Source organism: Mastigoproctus giganteus, chromosome 13, assembly GCF_048544385.1.
Source record: "Mastigoproctus giganteus isolate SK-2022 chromosome 13, ASM4854438v1, whole genome shotgun sequence".
Lineage (NCBI taxonomy): Eukaryota > Metazoa > Arthropoda > Arachnida > Uropygi > Thelyphonidae > Mastigoproctus > Mastigoproctus giganteus.
Genome location: NC_143587.1, coordinates 33282926 through 33291792, shown reverse-complemented (window position 1 = coordinate 33291792; position 8867 = coordinate 33282926). Strand labels below are relative to the sequence as shown.

Sequence of the window (8867 nt, the reverse complement as noted above, 5' to 3'; positions counted from 1 at the left end):
CTGATATACATTAAATTCGATTTAAATTTTGACAATTTAGGCGCTTCATCGTGTAATATTATTTATAAAGTAGTTTTAAGGCCCTATGCTCATCCTTTCTTCGTAGCCGTGATCGTCTAGTGGTTAGGACATTGCGTTGTGGCCGCAATAACCCAGGTTCGAATCCTGGTCACGGCATTGTGATTTCTCAAACGAAAGAAAGTCTTTTTTTTTTTTTCTTCGGTGTCATTCCGAAAAACAAAAATTATTTATGATTTTTATTATTTTTTTCTTTTAAATTAAATTCCACTCTGTAACGATATGATAAAAATGTAATGTCCAATAAAAGATACCAAATCAATTTCTGCATTTTTAGCAAAAAATGAGTTCAAATTATTATTATTATTATTAATATTAGCCATGTGGTGCAAGGAAGCCTGAGGCTTATGCTGCACCAGCCAAAAAATATTCCGGAGTTACCCTGAAAGAGGTAGAGAGGAATCACCAAGAAAGAGAAGAATGATGATATCCAGCTCAGGACCCTGGATGTGCCAAGCCAGATGTGAGCCCCTGGGGGTATTAATATTCCCTAACAATGACACACTTAAAAACTTGATTAAAGAACCAAATAATACATTAAAAAAGTGTATACTTTTAGTTTTTCTATTTCAGTACAAATCGATCTCTTTGTTATGGTGACTTGCATTTTAAAAAATGTTCAACTTCCATTATTTTATTTTCTCTTATAGACAACAGTCAATGCACAAGTATTATGATTGGACATCATGATTTTAAGTTTATCGTTTTCTGAAAAATATTGTTTTATTTCAGTGCAAGAAATAATCACTAGAATTTTTTTAAAAAATTAATAAAAATGGTGATAATACAGGAATTCTAATTCATCCTTTTATATGGGATCATTTTATATCTCCTTCGTAATATGTAAGTAAATGCTGCATATCACATCAAACTCACAGTATGAGATATCAAACCCTTCTGAATCCGGCCGTATCCAAAATTAATGAAAATTTATTTTATTTTATTTTTTAATTTGATACAACAAGTTCTTCTTCTTCTCGTGCCATCTCCTAACGGAGGTCTGCGACCACCACAGCAAATGTTTCTCGGTCCCTGGTAGCTCTGAACAGCTGCTAGGTGTTCAGTCCCGTCCAATTCTTGATGTTATATATCCATGATATGTGTCTTCTCCCATGCTTTTTTCTTCTCTCCATTCTCCACTCAATAATCAGCCGTGGAATTGGATATTTGTCGTTCCGCATCAGGTGCCCAAGATTTACGTCCTTCAGCAATTCACAGGTTTTTTCCAATTCTCTGCAGGACACTCTCATTGGTCACGCTTGCTGTCCATGATATCTTTAACATTCTTCTGTATATCCACATTTCAAATGCTTCTAGTTTATTGCAGGTGTTAGTTTTCAGTGTCCAGGTCTCGCCATCATACAACAAAACTGACCAAACGTAACATTTCATTATGCGGATTCTAAGGTGGAGATCCAGGTTCCAACTTGGTATTATCTATATATATATGTGATATATATGTAACGGTGATAAACAGTGGCGGACTAAGGAAAAATTCTCATTTTGGCAAGATTCTCATTTTGGGCCCCACCTAGGGTTGCCACCTTTCAGAAATTGTAATGGAGGACACAGTTGAATGGTTTAAAAAAGATCTTCTATTACTAAATATAAAAATACAGGTCTTGTAGTATGTTGAAAACTAAAAAGAGTCCTCTGCCTATGAAAATTTATACTATAAAAAATGTATAATAAAACCGTTTTACGGGTCCAAAAAAATTTTGGGACAGTTGCCAAAGTCCGCCCCTGGTGATAAACATTCGTCGAAGAGCTGGGACTAGGGTATCTTGACGAAGCACCTGCCTCGGGCGCAAGATTTTAACTTAATGTCCTCGCCTGCAACACAGAGTTTATAATCATCGTCTTCTCCACACCGGATGGAAAAGACCAGGGTTCGAATTCCGTCAATGATCGAGGAACTTTGACAGGTTTTGTTCACTCCGTGCCTGAGTTAGTCAGTCAGTCTCCAGAGAACAGCAAGGCCTTCTTTTTCTCCTATAAAATCGATTTTTTTCGTTCAATAAAACATGCAATCCAACCAGGGAACACATGCAATTTATAGACATTACACACATGGGTGGATATTTTACTATATCATACTATTAACACATTTAGTCCTGACTATACACATGGGTGGATTCTTGAGTAACCCAATATGGCAATTTTTATGCAAGCAGAACGTCGAACTTCCCTTTCAGGTGTGATGCTGAATACTTATAAAACTACAATAGTATTTCCGTGTCTATCAGGACAGCTTTGAGAAAGATAAAATTAACACTGGAAACGTTTTCTGGTTTGCATCGAGGAGCTTAAAAGTTTTTACACAGTCCTGACTATAGTTGTAGGTATCTATCCAAACAATTATTTTTAATAATCCAGTAATAAAACAGAAAATTATTATGAACAGCATGGTTCGTAAGAGCATGAACAGCATGGTTCAGCAGATTATAAATCTTTTTACTGGTCGTAAAAGCCAAGTGGTCATTTACTGCTAGGTTGCGATACATAGATCTGTTGTTCTCTATAAATAAACTTTCTAGATATAGAAAGGGGAGATTCAAAAAATAATTCCCTCCTATGTTATTGTCTCCTTACAGTCGTTGCCATATGCGAGCGATGGTGATTGTAGTAGTAGTAAACATTCATTATTGCATACTTGGGGAGGATGTAATACTCATAGCACTCAAGTAGCTATGAGATTACCTATCCATATCGTTAAGAAAATGACCTAGTTTCAGTCTTGTATATGAAAATAGAAACTTGTTTACTATTTTCTTTACACAGTGGCCTGCGAGAGTTTTTTTTTATTATTATTTTCAAATATATATATTTTATTTTTACCCCAAGAAATTTAAAAATGCGTGGAATTTAAAGGCCTAATATATTGATTCCTTATATTGGTATAAGGAATCAATACGTTCCTTGGTTGCCTTAGCACAAAATCTAGCACACCAGGCGAACTAGAAGAGCTAATAGTATTTCCTATTTGCAATTTAAATCAACAGATGGCAGCACTGAAGACAGTAGATTAGAAAATGGCGGAACTGCTGTTAAATGTGCAGTCTCACCTTAGGGTGCTTACACTATAATGCAAATGTATCATGTAAGTTAATGGGAGTGCTAACAATAACAGCGTGGTTAGCAGTGGTTATCGCTTCTTGTGTTAATCCATCTGTACAAGTTTTAGTTTAAGCTTGCTTATTGTCGATGATCTATTCCACTGGAAATAGAATAGAGGACAGGATGACCACAGATGTCACTCACATGGGTTCGCACCTCTAGTCTTCAGGCAATTATTAGAACTGCTGCCGGAGAAAACACGAATTCACATTCACCTGTGCAGAAGTTTTAAGCATGTATGCTGAAATTTTAATTTCAAAGGTTTATGTAAAACGCCAATATGGGTCAAAGTGTCAAACTGCATTCAATGAGGAATACTATGGAGAAATATGTGGTGGGGGGGAGTATTAATACCATTTATTTTATTGTCTCAAAGAAACTACAGTTCATTTGTCTGGTATTTGTGGGTAAATATCTTTAAATTGCTAATAAATAAATATAAATAGTTTTAGTCCGTATTGTTATTACTCGAAATTCACACGCTAAAACATAATTTAAACTTTCTCAATTCATTCTGATACAATTAAAAATCGCCCTTCATAACCTTTCAATTCATTACATAAATAATGATATTCACCAAAACTTTGTCTAATATAATATAAAGGGTATACACCAGTTCCGTATTTATTTATTTATTTATTTATTTTTTGTTTCAAAATCTTGAAAAATATTTTGAGAAAAAGTTAATCAGTATTACAGTTTTGGACAGTTTTGGAATATGTAAAATTAACTTTTCATTACTTTAGTCTTACTTTTATACTTTCACTTTCTTATTTTAAAAATATCACTAATAATAATAACCTCAGCAAAAAAGTTTTATCGGACATTAAGTACACAGGTCCCATGAGTACTTAACTATTAACACCATTCTCTCGGTATTGATAGATTTCTTGCACTGAAATAAAAGGAAATAAAACCATATTTTTCAGAAATGATAAACTTACAATCATGATACTTGTATATTTCATAACTGTTGTCTATAGGAGAAAATAAAATAATAGAAGTTTGAATTTGAATTTGAATTTTTGAACATTTGAATTTTTTTTTTTTAAATGCAAGTTACCAAAACACGAGGTTGATGAGGAAGTTCTGGGGAACAGTATCAGGTCGTTTGCATTGAAATAGAATATCTAAAATTATATTATATACTTTATTATCTGGTTCTTTAACCAAGTTTTTAAGTGATGGTTAGGGAATATTAATTTGTAATATTATTTTTTTTTTGTTAAAAATGCAGAAATTGATTTGGTGTCTCTTACTGGATAAGGCATTTTTTTAAACATATCTTTACAGAGTGGAATTCAGTCGAATGTTTTTGTTTAATTTAAAAGGAAACTGTATATTGTATATATATATATATATATATATATATATATATATATATATATATATATTTTTTTTTTTTTTTTTTTCGAAATGACACCTGGAAAAATAAAAATTCTACCTTTCTTCTGTTTGCGTAACTACACTGCCGTGACCAGAATTCGAACCTGGGTTATTGGGGCCACAACACAATATCCTAGTCAGTAGATGATCACGGCTCCTAATAGAGACTTTAATGATCTACAAAGTCAGTGGCGTAGCTACCATGTAGGTTGACAAGGCAATTGCCTTCGAGCCCGGGCCCTTTAGGGCCCCGATGTCTTTGACTGTCTCCTCTTTTTGCAATTTTCATTAATTAAGTAGGTGCCCGAACACGTTCTTTGCCTCCGGGCCCGAAAAAAGGGTAGCTATGCTACTGTACAAAGTCAATCCAACAGTGACAAACTTCCTAGAATCAGACATGGCGAAATGGAGTACCACCATCAAGGTCTAGAACATCACAACCAGACTGATCCCCATCAGGAGAGGAATCTTTCATAAAATTGCCCTGAGCCTACTGTGGTTCTGTCTAAACTCAACTCGCTGTTCACCATGCGCAAAAACAGCAAGTATGGATATAATCTCAAAGAAGGAAGACAAACCTGTACACCCTCTCGCACTTGATGTACATGGATGACATCGAGCTCTAAGTGACAATCAATAAACAACTCCAGCAACTACTCCGGATCACCGAAAAATCCAGCAATGATATCAGGACGGAATTTGGTCTAGACAATTGCAAGACAGACGGTTTGCGTTAGGGAAAACCAGATGGCAGAAACTATCAGCTTCAGACTGGTAAAGAGATCTAAGACATGACAGGGGGAGAGACCAATAAATATCTGGGGATGATGCAGGTTCAGCAGTTAGAGCACAAGGAGATCAAGACCTGTCTGACCGAAAAATACCATTAGAGACTGCTCAAAGCAAAAGAAAAATACCATTAGAGACTGCTCAAAGATCAGAAGCCTGCTCAAAGCAAAAAGCTGAAAGGAGGGAACACAGTTAAAGCCATAAACACTTATGCAGTCCCGGTGCTAACATACTCCTTTGGGATCATAGATTGGACTAACACTGAGCTCAAGAATATCATGAGAAAGACAAGGACAATGATGACGAAGAGCTGCCAACACCATCCAAAGTCAACTGTGGAGAGATTGACAATAGTTCGGAAAGAAAGAGAAAGGGGCCTGATAGATGTCATCGAGCAACAGAAGACAGCGATAGCTAACCTGCAGGATTACTTCCAGAAAAACACAGCAAAACTATACCGCGCCATAAGGAAGATAAGCAAGCGGCATACCCCACTCAACATAAGCGAAGAGTCCCCTCCTTCCCTGACCAAACAAACGAAGCTGGAAAGATGGGAAAAGAAAACACTCCTTGATAGACGCTACAAACCGTGACCTCCATGACGACCACATAGATAAAATGGCTTCCAAAGGATGGTTCACGAGCGGGACGCTCTTCCCCGAGACTGAAGGATCCATGTTCGCCATCCAAGACCAGGTAATCAACACTAGGAACTATAGAAAATACATCGCCAAAGTGCCCTGTAGTGCCAGATGACACATGTCGACGATGCCACTTGGCCTCAGAAACAATCCACACGTCACCGCAAGACGCAAGGTGATCATCCAGACAGAGTACACTCATAGACACGACCAAGTGGCCAGAATAATATATCAGAAGCTAGCTAGGAGATACCAGTTGATCAAAGATAGTGTACCGTATTGCAAATGCGAACCCTAAGCCATACTAGAGACCCCAACCCACAAGCAATACTGAGACCGCGCCATAACAACGGACATGACAATGCCGCACAACAGACTGGACATAACCTTTGTCGACAAGAAGGAAAAGGCTACCTATTTGATTGACATAGCTTAGCGGCCCAACACTGGCTGCCTCAGGAAAACCCACCAGGAAAATATTAGGAAGTACGCGGACCTAAGAGGAGATCAAAGTGATGTGGCATATGCAACAAGTCACGACGCTCCCGATCATCGTGTCAACTACCGGCATGGGGTCAAAGACCCTACATAACAATCTGGCAGCAATAGTTCTACCTGAGAACACATAGAAGGAATTCCAGAAAGCCGCAATCCTGAACACCTGTAGGATAGTCAGAGAATTCCTCCACCAAAGTAACACCAGACATAACAACCACCCTGTTCACTTAGTAACAGTATTCGTCGAAGAGTGGAACCCCCATCAGGAAGATGAAAGTAATCACACAGCGATTCATAATACACTGAGTGATAGAATAGAGGATTGCGGTACGTATGGTAACGGACAAAATTTTTTTGGACTGCTTCAATTTTGTTAGTTAAAGTCTTTGTGTGAGGATTCCAGATGGGTGAACTGAATTCAAGGATTGGCAGAACAATAGTTTTATAAAGGATAACCGCATATCTGTAGTTTTTGAACTTATGTGTTCCGTTTGATGAATCCCAGTGTTTTGAATGCTTTGCTGGTGATTTTAAGGACATGAGCATCGAATTTATCACTGGTGGAGAAGAGAATCCCCAAGTCGTTAACTTGGTCACACCTTTCGATGAGCACAGAGTTAATACTGTACTCCGTATTTATTAGTTGTGGAGATCTGCCGGATGAGAAAGAGATTACTTTGCACTTCGAGAGGTTAGCAGACAAGCCATTCAGAGATAGCCACAGAGAGAATTTATTGAGAGCACATTGAAACTGTTGAGAATCGGTAATCTACTTCACTGCTGAGTAGATCTTACGATCATCTGCATAGAGAGCAACTTGAACATTGGAGGTGTAGATGAACGAAGGAAGATCATTTACGAAAACAATGAAGAGAAGGGGACCTAAGGGCCTTGTGGTACTCCACTTAGTGGTATAAAACAGTCTGAGTTAACTTGATTGATGATAACGCTCAAGGAACGATGCGTAATATAGCTGCGTAGCCATGAGAGCAAAGGGTCACGGATACCATATAGCTTAGGTTTTTCCAGAAGTTGTTCGTGCGAATTCCTTAGATATGTCTGTGTCATCATCATCAGCCATTTTCAACCCCCTGCAGGATGAAGGCCTCTCCAGCAACTTTCCAGTTCCTTCTGTTTTGAGCACTGGCCATCCATTTACTACCCAAAAACTCATGAATTTCATCTATCCATCTCCGCCTTTGTCTTCCAGGTTTTCTTCTAGCTCCTCTTGGGTGAGGATTGCCTTGTCAACCATTTTGTTATTTTCTTAGTCCATCTGTCATCGAGCTATGTGTCCTGCCCAAGACCAATTTAGTTCTTTAGTTTTGATAAGAATGTCCTTTACTTGAATTTGCTGCCTAATCCATGTGTTTCTCTTCTTATCTAACAGTCTGATTCCCAATATAATTCGTTTCATTCTTCGCTGTGTCGTTCTCAGCTTCTCTTCCATTCTTTTGGTGAGTGCCCAAGTTTCACTTCCATAAGTCATGGTGGGGAGTATACATTGGTTCATTATTTTACGTTTCAGACAAACTGGGATATTGCTCTTCAGTATGTGACTATATTTCCTGAATGCTATCCCTCCAAAATTTATTCTTCTCTTGACTTCCAGCCATTTATCATTATTACAGCTAATGTGTAGACTGTGTAGACTAATGTCTGTGTAGACTGCATCAACTTGAAGGTGGTTATCAAGAGCTTCAGAGGTGTATTGCCAGAAAGGAAGTAAATTTGTGACTACTGACTTGCCACTGCAGAAACCATGTTGATTCTGATCAATGAAAGGCCTGAAGAATTCGAAGAGATGTTTGTGTACTGCTGTGTCGAAGAGTTTAGCAAGGCTGTTTTGCAAGGTTATAGGTCTGTAATCAGTTACATCATTTTTATCACCTTTTTTTGAAAATAGGAATTATATTGACCTGAAATAAAACCACTCTGGTCCAACCTAATCTCCTTGAAAAGCTTTAACATGATGTTCCCGCTTAATATAATGGAAATCCTGAACGGGTTTCAAGAAAACTGTGAAAAATTATGCTCCAGTAAGACCTACAGAATGACTATCTTCCCACAAACAACTGAGTCACAGCAGTACTAACTAGAACCTATAGTCTCTTGCAAGCGGTGTAAGTAAAAATTGATTTAGGAAGCCTGCCCGCCGCTGAAGGCGGTCCCAATGCGCAGTGCTCTCGAAATCTCTGCCGTGCTTTCGGATATCGTTTTGGTGGTTAACTGCCTAGCAACACAATATTTTTTCCTTCTCAGCGTTATGCTGCCATCAAGCAGTTCGTGAGCGAAGTTTGTTAAGCCTTACATGTTGTGAATACTAACTAGAACTCTTTGAGACACCCAGCACGAAGG

General features: G+C 37.8%; 1 non-coding gene across 1 annotated transcript; it reads left to right on the top strand.

The window, feature by feature from the left end:
• Window positions 1-105: 105 nt before the first annotated feature.
• TRNAH-GUG (transfer RNA histidin (anticodon GUG)) lies at window positions 106-177 on the top strand. The gene has a single exon. It is a non-coding gene; the product is annotated as a tRNA-His (tRNA).
• Window positions 178-8867: the final 8690 nt, after the last annotated feature.